Below are 13,397 nucleotides of genomic sequence, written 5' to 3' on the forward strand. Positions count from 1 at the left end.
GGTGAGGGCCCTGTGGCTACATTCCAAAGTGACAGAGGCTCAGAGAGGTAACCAGTTGCAAGCAGAAGAGATCACGTTTTAAGACAGGAAGCCACATGATTCAAGGGTCAGCTCACTCTTCTTACAACAACCCACTCTCAAGAGAATTCACTGGGATCTTGTGAGGACTACATTAATTCTTTCTGACAGCAGCAACCCCAGTGACTAACGACCTTACACTAAGTCCCACCTCTTAAAGGTTCTTCTTCCTTTCCATATCACCACATTGAGACCAAGATTCCAACACAAGTACTTTTGAGGGACACACAATATACACACACCCTTAAATTCCTTTCCTTAGAGTTTATGAGAAGGGAGGAAACTTGGTGCAGAGGCTAAGATGCCACCTGAGATGCACATATTCCACACTGGAGTGCCTAGGGATTAGAATCCCAGCTCTGCTCTAGATTCCAGCCTCCTGCCAACATGTCCCCTGGGAGGCAGCAGGTGATGGTTCAAGCATTTGGGCTCCTGACACCACATGGGAGGCCTAGATTGAATTCTGGGATCCTGGCCTCAGCCTGGCCCAGCCATAGCTGTTAGAAGTATTTGGGGATTGAATCAACAAATAGATAATCTCCATCACCATGTGTCTCTGTCCTGCCACCCTTTACAAATTTTTTAAAAATGGAGGAAAAAAGGCCGGCGCTGCAGCTCAGTAGGCTAATCCTCTGCCTTGCGGCGCTGGCACACCGGGTTCTAGTCCTGGTCGGGGCACCGGATTCTGTCCCGGTTGCCCCTCTTTCAGGCCAGCTCTCTGCTGTGGCCAGGGAGTGCAGTGGAGGATGGCCCAAGTGCTTGGGCCCTGCACCCCATGGGAGACCAGGAGAAGCACCTGGCTCCTGCCCTCGGATAGGCACGTTGCGGCGGCACCCATTGGAGGGTGAACCAACGGCAAAAGGAAGACCTTTCTCTCTGTCTCTCTCTCTCACTGTCTACTGTGCCTGTAAAAAAAAAAAAAAAAAAAAAAAAAAAAAAGGAAGAAAAAAGGCCAGCGCCACTGCTTACTAGGCTAATCCTCCACCTGCAGCGCCAGTACTCCTGGTTCTAGTCCCATTTGGGGCACCCGTTCTGCCTCGGTTGCTCCTCTTCCAATCCAGCTCTCTGCTGTGGCCTGGAAAGGCAGTGGAGGATGGCCCAGGTGTTTGGGCCCTGCACCCATGTGGGAGACCAGGAGGAAGCACCTGGCTCCTCGCTTCAGATTGTCGCCGCGCGCCAGCAGTGGCAGCCATTTGTAGGGGGAACCAACGGAAGGAACACCTTTCTCTCTGTCTCTCTCACTGTCTAACTCTGCCTGTCAAAAAAAATGGGGGAAAATTTATTAGAGTATTAAAAGTTGCACAGGAAATAGTTTCTGAAAATCAGGACCCTCTAAAGAGTTGCCATCAATGGAGGAAAAGACAGAATATTCAATAGGCAATATTAGATTTGATTCATGTCTCAAATTTTACACCAAAATAAATTTCCAGATGGATCAAGATTGGTATGTGAAGAACTGACGATTTTTTTTTTTTTTTTTTTTTTTTTTTTTTTTTTTTGGACAAGCAGAGTTAGACAATGAGAGAGAAAGACAGAGAGGTCTTCCTTCCGTTGGTTCACTCCCAAAATGGCCGTTATGTCCGGCGCTGTGCCCATCCAAAGCCAGGAGCCAGGTGCTTCTTCCTGGTCTCCCATGCGGGTGCAGGGCCCAAGGACTTGGGCCATCCTCCACTGCTTTCCCAGGCCACAGCAGAGAGCTGGACTGGAAGAGAAGCAACCGGGACAGAACAGGTGCCCCAAATGGGACTAGAACCAGGAGTACCGGCGCCGCAGGCAGAGGATTAGCCTAGTGAGCTGTGGCACCGGCCAAGAACTGGCAATCTTAAAGATACAAAAATCTGAGAAAATTCTTTTATAATCTGAGAGTATAGAAAATACACACAAAATGTAGAAGCTACAAAAGGAAAGAAGCCAAATATAAATACATTTTTAGAATTCTGCTTAGTAACAACACCATAATCAAACTCAACAGACATGAAAAACTGGGAATAACTATTTGCATTCCAACAAATTGATAAGAAAAAGGCCAATAACTCTCTCAAAAATGGATAAAGGATATGAACTTAGTTCTCAGGAAAGAAATTCCAAATGGATTTTAAACAGATTTGAAAATATGCTCAATCCTCTCTGTAATAAGGGAAATGCAAATTAAGACTACCAGATTGGCACAGATAAAAATTTTGATAACACCATGTGGATGAAGGTTAGAGAAACAGATGCTCTCACATATTGCTGGGGGGAGTTCAAACTGGCTCAGTCCCCATGGAGAACAACTTGACAACATCTATCAAAACCCAAAATGCATGTTTTGGCAGGCACCAGGAGTTGTGTACCCCAAAATCATTCCTCTATCTTCCTTGCTAACAGAATCCAGTTGCTCAGGTGGCAACATGCCAGCCCCAAGCCATAAATGCATGTATAATGATCCATTCATGTTTATTCAGTGCTTACTGTGGGGGTAGAGGGGACATTATTCTGAGCTCTTCTGATACAGCAGTAAAAGAAGCTCATGAAACCCCAGACTTCATGACAATCCTGCACTTGCTGTCTGAGATACCAGAATAAAATGACAACAGTGATATTTTGATATATATTTAATATACACATAATCACCTCACAATTTTTCATCCAAATTGGGTTAGAGTGAATGGGATGGGACCGGCATTGTGGCATAGCAGGTAAAGCTGCCACCTGCAGTGCTGTCATCCCATATGGGTGCCAGTTCGAATCTCAGCTGCTCTACTTCCAATCCAGCTCTCTGCTATGGCCTGGGAAAGCAGTAGAAGATGGCCAAAGTCCTTGGGGCCCCACACCTTTATGGGAAAGCCAGAAGAAGCTCCTAGCTCCTGGCTTGGGATTGGCACAGCTCCAGCTGTTGCAGCCATCTGGGGAGTGAACCACTGGATGGAAGACCTCTCTCTCTCTCTCTCTCTCTTCCACTCTCTCTCCCTGTGCTTCTCCTCCTCTCTGTGTAACTCTGACTTTCAAATAAATAAATAAATCTTAAAAAAAAAAAAAGTGAATGGGATAATACTAACCAATACCCTGGCCCTATAGGCAAAACTGGGATTGTCCCACGCAGACTGGGAAATATGGTCATCCTTAGAAATCCCAAAAGAACGATGATGCCAAACTTGGCTCAGTTGCTGTGCTACATGATGCCCTTCCATCCTAAAATGATCTCACTAGGAAATTCTGGAAGAAAAGCAAGACCCAAACCAGCTTGGGAGAAAATACAATTGACAGATAAACATGAAAAGATGCCCAATCTCTTTAACAATGAGGGAAATTGGAATTCAATCAAAAATAAGATGTCTTGGAAGGATTAAAAAAAGAGAGGAAGGATGTGGTCAGAATGCTGTCAAAACCTGTGCCACTTTGATTTGAATGTGTAATACAGTATATAATTTTCTGAGTCTATCTTCTGACATGAAAATGATTAAAATATCATTGCTGAATAAAGGGAAAAACCACATTACCCTGAAATAGACTTCAGTTTTTTGAAAGAGCACACCACATTATCAATTACCTCTTTCATGACAGTCACTTGCCCATCTTCTTTGTGACTCAATAGTGCCTAGCAAAACACAGAAACAACCACCAGAATTGGTATAGGAAAGGTTTCTCCCTGTTAAAAAGGAGTAAATTTGGGGTCAGCTCTGTGGTGTAGCAGGTAAGGCCGCCACCTGCAGTGCCAACATCTCATATGGGCACTGGTTCAATTCCAAGCAGCTCCAGTTCCAATCCATCTCTCTGCTATGGCCTGGGAAAGCACTAGAAGATGGCTCAAGTCCTTGGGCCACTGCACCCACATGGGAGAACCGGAAGAAGCTCCTGGCTCCTGGCTTCAGATCGGCGCAGCTACTGTTGTTGCAGCCAGTTGGGGAGTGAACCAGCAGAGGGAAGACCTCTCTCTGTCTCTCCTCTCTCTGTAACTCTGACTTTCAAATAAACATATAAATATTTTAAAGGGGAGGGGAGGTAAATTCCAAAGGGAAATTTGCTGGAGCTACCTCTTCCCTCATGTTCCATACTTGAAAGTGACAATGATGCCAGCAGCAGCTATCCTGCACATGAGGTGACAATCATGAAAAAGAAAAGTGAAGTTGCTAACATTGCAGAGAACAAAGACCCCGAAGAAAGAAAGAACTCAGAGCCCTGATGATCTTGACTAATGCTGACACCACTGGAAAGCATCATAGCTGTGAGAGATAGGAGAGATACTTTCCTAAGCATTCCTTTTGGTACTTGTTGGATTTTGTTCTATCTGCATGAACCACCTATTCAAAAAAACTGCAGGGGCCAGGACTGTGGTGCAACAGGTTAAAGCCCTGAAAGCCCTGGCCTGCAGTGCCGGCATCCCATACGGGCATCAGTTCAAGTTCTGGCTGCTCCACTTCCAATCCAATTCCCTGCTAATGCACCTGGGAAAGCAGCAGAGGATGGTCCAAGTCCTTGGACCCCTGCACCTGCATGGGAGACCTGGAAAAATCTTCTGGCTCCTGGCTTTGGATCGGCTCAGCTCTGGCCATTGTGGCCAGTTGGGGAGTGAACCAGCAGATGGAAGACCTGTCTCTCTCTGTCTCTACCTCTCTCTGTAACTCTTTCAAATAAATAAAATTAATCTTAAAAAAAAAAAAAAAAAAACTGCAAGGCCTCAGATCCTAGCATTCAAATACTTAAACCAATAACTTTTTTTTTTTTTTTTTTTTTTTTGGACAGGCAGAGTGGACAGTGAGAGAGAGAGAGACAGAGAGAAAGGTCTTCCTTTGCTGTTGGTTCACCCTCCAATGGCCGCCGCGGCCGGCGCATCGCACTGATCCGAAGCCAGGAGCCAGGAGCTTCCTCCTGGTCTCCCATGCAGGTGCAGGGCCCAAGGACTTGGGCCATCCTCCACTGCCTTCCCAGGCCACAGCAGAGAGTTGGCCTGGAAGGGGGGGCAACCGGGACAGAATCCGGAGCCCCAACCGCAACTAGAACCTGGGGTGTCAGCGCCACAGGCAGAGGATTAGCCTATTGAGCCACGGCACCAGCCTAAACCAATAACCTTTTTGTCTACACTGGATTTCTTTTTAGTGGAAATATACTTGAAAAAAAAAATAGGGCCAGAATTATGGTACAGGGTGTTAAGCTGTTGCCTACAACACTGGCATCCCATATTGGAAAAAAGCATAGGTTGAGTCCCAGCTGCTCCACTTCTGATCCAGCTCTCTGTTAATACACCTGGGAAAGCAACAGAAGTCAGCTCAAGTGCTTGGGCCTCAGCCACTCATGTGGGAAACCCAGCTCAGGTAGCTGGAACCTGCTTCCATATGGCCCACCCCAGCTATAGTGACTGGGCATAATGTAAGATCTCTCTGAGTCTCTCTCTCCCTCTCTCTCTCTGTCACTCTGCATTTCAAATAAATGAAAATAAAGCTTAAAAAAACACAGTTTTGTGAAAAACACAATACAAAGAAGTATATAATAGACAAAAGGGTTTTTAGTATCAGCTCTCATACTATACTGATAGAACTCATTGTTATAGCCTGTCGCGTTAAAGCCTGGGTATGCAGACCCCTTTCACCTGATTTATCTGCAACTAACCCAAAGTACTGATTTATGTTTTAGTTACAGAACAAAATTTGACTTTCTTAGTTTTGAAACACAGAAACTTGTGCTAAATGCTTTGAGAACTCAGATTTTTTTTAATGCTTACAGCCAAGATGCTGATTTTAATTAAAAAAAAAAAACAGTATCCACATGTATAGGCCCTGATTAAATTTCGAAGACTAAGCCTGCCAAGCTTATTGGTGTATGATTCCTTCCTCTGAGATTCCAGACATCTGAATCCACAGACATCACCGTGTGGGAGACCGGGCTGCGGGAAAATGGCTGAGATCTTTGTTGGTTTTGTCTTATTATTCCTCATTCGGACACCAGAGGGCGCAAAGAAGGCCAGCACTTGTTTTTCTTTAAATCTCGATTCAAAGTCCGGACAGAGAACAAAAGAGCAGGAACACAGGACCCTTGAGACAAAGGGACAAGGAAAAAAGAGCTGCACGCCCTGTTTTAATAGAGCTGAATTTGCTTTCTCACCCTCTGGCCCCCACTCCCTCCTCCTCGCCTTAAAGGACTAGAAAGAAACAACTTAAGCTGCAAAATAATGAAATATTTAGCTAACAAGAAAAACCAAGATAGAACGGAATTCTCAGCATGGGCTCTTAGAAGACCATCACAATGCATATGCACTATTTGCTTTGCCTGATATTAGTAACTAAATTACTTTCTGAGTTCAAGAATACTATATGCACTTAATGGACATTTTTTTAAAATATAGAAAAAATATATATACAGATCAGCACTCTCTAACCCAAATTAACTATTTTTAATAGTTCATCTAATTCTATCCTACCATTTTTAGCATTTATAAATGCATAAGAAAATTGGACATTGCATGCTGTTTTTTTATTATTTACTAGAACAATTTCATTTTTTAGTGATAAATTCTAATTTCAAAAAACATGGCTAATCACATCATGAGTTATTCACAGGTAGGAGAATAAAAAATTTTAAAAATGCTTCAGGAAGCTTTTTGCCTCTCAGATCACAGCAACTTGAATATCAAACCCAAGTCATATATTTGAAGCTGGATTTTTTCTATTGCTTTGTGTTTAGAAGAGGAAGCAGGTAAAGACAAAATTTTTAAAAATTACAAACTTTCCATCCCACCCCTAAGAAGCAGAATGAACTTGCCTTCCCAGCTACCCAACGACGGACCCCCAAAGGGCCAGGGAAGAATGTTGATCCCTAGGACCTGGATGGAGACTGTCCCATAGACCAGGTGCTTGCCTTAAGGCCAGAGAGATCAGCATAGCCAGAAGCACATCACCCACTAACTCCACCCTCGGGTCAGCAGGTAGTCAGCCATAGGAAGAAAGCCTGGAACAGAGAAGTCTCTGACCTTGAGGGTTGGGGCCAATGATTGGCAGGTAGGTTCCTCATAGGAGAGGAAACTTTAACCAACCTGACGCAGATAGCCACAGAAAGGTGATGCCAAGATCTGATGCCCCAGAGGTCTCCATGGACACCTAATCACTGAGCCTGCAAATTCCCTTACATGACAACCATAGATAAAGGGAAGAATGATGATATACTCAGCAGTAAGAATCTGATTAAATTTCTGGAGCTGTCTGGACCTCAGTTTCCTTATCTGTATAATGGAAGGGTCAAATCGATATGTAAGGGATCTCCTCAAAGCCAGAGATTTTTAATTATCATCAACTGTATACTGTAATGAAAAGAGATGACATGTCCTGCCTCCTGCAACCCTAGACCCCTAAGCAGCATCCCCTCTACTTGCTGTTTCCTTAATCCCCACCTAGTCTTTCCCAAGCTCTAAGCCCTTGTATTAGTGTTTCCTTCTTGCTGGAGTGTTGGGAAACTTTCCCTCTTTGCTTTCAAAGTTCACTATCCTTTGGAGGCCCAGTTGAAAAGCAGGTCTTTGGGTGTCCTAGTCTTTTCTTCTCTGTAATCCTATAGTATTTTGCACATACTCCCATCATTTGCTATCTTTGTGACCTTAACCACCCTATGCTTCAGTTTTCTCATTGTAGATGAAAATTACTATACCAAATCCATAAGATTATAATAATGCTTAGAGGTTTAATATGTAAAGCATTTAAGACAGCCTACTACATGGTAGTCTCTCAATAAGTATGGACCATGCCTCCACCACTTAACAAATTGTATTATAACTACCCAGTTAAAGGGCCAACCTTGGGGCCAGCGCTGTGGCACAGCAGGTTAAAGCCCCACTCCCCAGTTGGCCGCAACAGCCGGAGCTGCGCCGATCCAAAGCCAGGAGCCAGAAGCTTCTTCCGGGTCTCCCATGTGGGTGCAGGGCCCCAAGGACTTGGGCCATCTTCTACTGCTTTCCCAGGCCATAGCAGAGAGCTGGATCAGATGAGGAGCAGCCAAGTCTCGAACCTGCACCCATATGGGATGCCAGCACTTCAGGCCAGGACGTTAACCCGCTGCACCACAGCGCAGGCCCCAAGAAATGAGTCTTACTCATTTATTTTTTTCCTCAGTGCCTGGTTTGATGCTTGGCACAAAGGATCAATAAATAAAGGTTTACTCATTTTAAACAAATAGTGAAAGAAAATGTTTTTTTGAACTGGAGGAGAATATATTTCTTTCTGCCTCTCTGTTTTTTTTTCTTTTTTAAACAGGCAGAGTTAGACAGTGAGAGAGAGAGAGAGAGAGAAAGGTCTTCCTTTTTCCGTTGGTTCACCCCCCAAGTGGCCGCCATGGCCGAGGCATTGCGGCGCACTGCGCCATCCGAAGCCAGGAGCCAGGTGCCTCTTCTTGGTCTCCCATGGGCCATCCTCCACTGCACTCCCGGGCCACAGCAGAGAGCTGGACTGGAAGAGGAGCAACCAGGACAGAATCCGGCACCCCGACCGGGACTAGAACCCGGGGTGCCGGCGCCGCAGGCGGAGGATTAGCTAGTGAGCTGCAGCACTGGCCCTGCCTCTCAATTTTAACTTTATTGCTTAAATACATTAGGATGGAAAATAGTGGAGAACAAGTATGAGAATCCACAATAGGCCTACCCTTAATAATCTAAACATGTACCTTTCGAAGTCTGTCCTCCAAACCTCACTTTTTAATTTTAACTTTTAATTTTATAGATAGCTAGTTCCCATCATTGCATGGGAACTTTTGAATTTAATAATGTAAATGTTTCTGTGAATGAATGATTATAGGATACAAAACTACCCAAAGGCAATTTAAGCTCTTCAATTATGGAAGTAAAGTGGAGGGAACAAGAATGGTTAGCCAGTACACTGGTCAAAGTTCCTGTTTATGTTTAAAGGTTGAGTTGAGGAAGTGAGAATAACAGAGAATTAAAAGGGAAGAAACACAAGAAAGAAAAAATGAACTCTATTTAAAACCTTTTCATGGTTTCCCATTACTCTCAGGATAAAAGTAAAAGTTTTTTTAGAGGATGAAAGACAGCATGTGGCTTGAGAAAAAGAATTTCCAAAACACTCTAATAAAAAGTCTGATAATCAGAATTTTAGAGAAAATCCAAAACTCAATAATAAAAAAAAACTCAATTTGGGGCTGGCGCTGTGACATAGAAGATTAAGCTGTTTCCTACAGCAATGCATCCCATATGGGTGCTGCTCCACTTCCAATCCAGCTCCCTGCTAATGCACTTGGGACAGTAGCAGAATATGGCCCAAGTCCCTGGGCCCCTGTACCCACGTGGGAGACCTAGAAGAGGTTCCAGGCTCCTGGCTTCGGTCTGGCCCAGCTCCAGCCATTACGACCATTTGGGAAGTAAACCAGCAGATGGAAGACACCTCTTTCTCTCTCCTTCTCACCCCACCCCGTAACTCTGCCTTGCAAATAGAAGAAATAAATCTTTTTTTAAAAAAATTAAAAATGACTAACAGTGGGTAGGAGTTGAGGCAAAGTGGGTTAAGCCACTGCTTCGGTCACCCACATCCCATATTAAAGTGCTAATTTGAGTCCAGGTTATTCCACTTCCAACACACCTTCCTGGGAAGGCAGTGAATGATGACCCAACCCCTGCCACCCACGTTGGAGAACCAGAGTTCCTAGGGCTTGGCTTCAGCCTGGTCCAACCCTAGCTGTTATGGGCATTTAGGAAGTGAACCAGCAAATTAAAGATCTCTTTTCCCTCCCTTTCCTCCTCCCCCATCACTCTGCCTTTGAAATAAAGAAATCTTTGAAAACATTTTAAATGTCTTAAGATTTGGTTACTTAAAATAAATCCACAAAAAAATGCTCAACAGTATCTATCATTAGAGACATTGAAACAACATTGAGGAACAGGTATTTTTGCCTACCAGTTAAGACCCCTGTATCCCTTATCAGGGATAATTGAGCCGAGTACCTGGGCTCAATTCCAGGCTCCTGATTCCAACCTCCTGCCAGTGCAAATCCTGGGAGGCAGTAGTAATGACCCAAGTAGTTTGGTCCCTGCCATCCATGTGGGAGACCTAGATTGAGTTCCTGGCTCCTGGCTTCACTAGGGTTCACTCTCCTAATATCTTCAACATTCAAGGTTAGGCCAGACCAAATTGGGAGTCAGGAACTGCGTTTAGATCTCCCACATAGCTGTCAGGGACCCAAGTACTTGAGCCTTATCTGCTGCCTCTCAGAGTACACAATCACAAGAAGCTGAATAGGAAGCAGAGACAGGACTCGAAGCCAGGTACTCCTATGTGGGATGTGATTGCCCCAAGCAGTGATTTAACCTGATGCACAACACCCACCCCAATAAATAATTTAAAAAAAAAAAATTTGAGCTCTCACTAAATTATCTATTAGAATTACTCAGTTCAAGGCCGGCGCCATGGCTCACTAGGCTAATCCGGCACTGGCACACCAGGTTCTAGTTCCGGTCAGGGCGCCGGATTCTTTCCCAGTTGCTCCTCTCTACCAGTCCAGCTCTCTGCTGTGGCCTGGGAAAGCAGTGGAGGATGGCCCAAGTCCTTGGGCCCTGCACCCGCATGGGAGACCAGGAGAAGCACCTGGCTCCTGCCTTTGGATCAGTGCGGTGCGCTGGCCGCAGCACGCCAGCCGCAGCGGCCATTGGGGGTGAACCAACGGAAAAAGGAAACCCTTTCTCTCTGTCTCTCTCTCTCACTGTCCACTCTGCCTGTCAAAAAAAAAAAAAAAAAGGAACTTGGGTCCCTGTCACACATGTGGAAGACCTAGACTGATTCCTTGCTCTAGCCATTTGTGGCATGGACCAGCCGATGGAAACTTACCGTCTCTCTCCCTCTCCCCTTTTGCTCTGGGTCTCTCTTCTTCTCAAACAAATTAAATAAATAAATAAACGGAAAGTAATTTTTAAAACATTATTCTTAAAAAAAAAAAAAAAAAAAACAGGGCCAGCGCTGTGGTGTGGCAGGTGGGGCAGCCGCCTGCAGTGCTGGAATCCCATGTGGGCACCAGTTCGTGTCCCGGCTGCTCTGCTTCCTATCCAGCTCTCTGCTGGGGCCTGGGAAAGCAGTGGAAGATGGCCCAAGTCCTTGGGCCCCTGCACCCGGGTGGGAGACCTGGAAGAAGCTCCTGGCTCCTGGCTTCGGAGGGGCACAGCTCCGGCCGTTGTGGGCAATTGGAGAGTGAACCAATGAATGGAGGACCTCTCTCTCTTTCTCTCTCTCTCTCTCTCTCTCTCTGCCACTCCTTCTCTCTGTGTGTAACTCTTTCAAGTAAATAAATAAATCTAAAAAAATAAAAACACTAGAAACCACCCAAATGTCCATCAACAGGTGAATGGTAAACAAATAAACAACTAAACAATGGAATACTAACTAATCAGCAGTTTTAGAAAATGATATACAGAACACCATGGATGAGTTTCAAAAGCATGCTAAATTAAAGCAACTATACTTAAATGGTTCAATTTTGTATGATTCCATTAATATGACATTCTGCAAATGAAAATTAGATCAATGTTGCCTTGAGCTGGAGAAACGAGACTGATGTAAGGGACACAGGAAACTTTATGATGGAAGGGATAGGGTGATGAAAATAGTCTGCTGCTTAATTCCAGATGATAGTACTAAAAGTGAATTTTCTGTTTAAATTATACCTCAATAAATCCTTAAAAATAATAAATATTTAGGTAATTAGATTGTAATAAATGTATAGAAACAACAGGCCCCCCAAAAAATCTTTTTCTTTTTTTTAGATTTATTCATTTGAAAGTCAGAGTTACACAGAGGAAAGGCAGAGAGAGAGAAGAGAGGTCTTCCATCCGCTGGTTCACTCCCCAGTAGGCCGCAATGGCCCGAGCTGCACTGATCGAAGCCAGGAGCCAGGAATGCAGGGGTCCAAGGACTTGGGATCCTCCACTGCTTTCCTAGGTCATAGCAGAGAGCTGGATTGGAAGAAGCACAGCCAGGTATCGAACCGGCACCCATGTGGGATGCCGGTGCTTCAGGCGAGGGCGTTAACCCACAGTGCCACAGCGCTGCCCACTGCCCCCCAAAATTTTTAACACAGTCTGGGAGACCTTGCATTTTATGTACTTTATGGTTGTAAGTCTTAACACAGCCTGGAGACCTTGCATTTTATGGTTGTAATTTTATATTTTTTGTGTCATTCTTGAATTAATAATATAAAAGGCTCTTGAGATCAGGGTCTTTGTTCATCATTGCATCTCCAGCACCTGGTACTGTGTTTGACCTACACAGTAAGCATTCAACCATTATATTCAACTGACTACTCCACGTCTCTACCCTTAACATATTTAAGACTGAAATGCTGATCAACTTCCCCCTCTCCCATTATCACTCCTCATGCAGAGCTGCAATGCTGCACAATTCCCAGGAGCACTATCCACAGGGCAGTCCATGTGAATGAACTCCCCAATTGTGCCCTTTACAGGAACTATGGACATGAGTGGGGCACACTGACATGCATTATTCTTTTCCATTCACTGATGACAACTCCATTCTTCCAGTTGCTCAGGTCAAAAAACGGAAACACGTATCATTCCTCTTTTTCACTCTTTACTTCACACTTACTCCATCAAGAAATGCTATTGGCTCTACCTTCAAAATACAATAAGTCAGCTCTTTTCACCTTCTCCACACTCTCACTTCATCCTGAAACCATTATCTGCCACACAAATTATTACAATAGACTTCATTGGTCTCCCTGCCTCTGAACTTGCCTCCCTGAAGTCTACTCTCAACTCAGTAACCAAAGTCCGCTTAGGACTGGGTGCTTGGTGCAGCTGTTAAGATGCCACTTGGAATGCCTCTATCCCCCATCAGAGTGCCTGGCCTCCACTCTCAGTTCCAGTTTCCTGCTCATGTACACCCTGAGATGCAGCAGGTAATGGCTCAAGTAGTTGTGTCCCTGCCAGCTACATAGGAGACCAGGATTGATTTCCTGGCTCCTGGCTTCAGTATGCCTCAGCCTTGGCTATTGCAGGCATCTGAGGAGTGAACCAGCGGAGTTAAGACCTCTCTCTATCTCTCTGCCTTTCAAATACAGTGAAAGAAAAAAAAATATTCTTTTTTAAAGGCTTAAGGAGGACTTCCAGAACCTTTTGTGGCACAGTAGGTTAATCCTCCACCTGTAGCACTGGCGTTCCATATGGGCACCGGTTCTAGTCTCGGCTGCTCCTCTTCCTATCCAGCTCTCTGCCATGGCCTAGGAAAGCAGTAGAAGATGGTCCAGGCACTTGGGCCCCAGCACCTACTGGGAGACCAGGAAGAAGCTCCTGGCTCCTGGATCAGGCCATTGTGGCCATTTGGGGAATGAACCAATGAATGGAAGAC

Source organism: Oryctolagus cuniculus, chromosome 11 (genome assembly GCF_051225735.1).
Source record: "Oryctolagus cuniculus isolate XC-2025 breed Fujian yellow rabbit chromosome 11, ASM5122573v1, whole genome shotgun sequence".
Taxonomy (NCBI): domain Eukaryota; kingdom Metazoa; phylum Chordata; class Mammalia; order Lagomorpha; family Leporidae; genus Oryctolagus; species Oryctolagus cuniculus.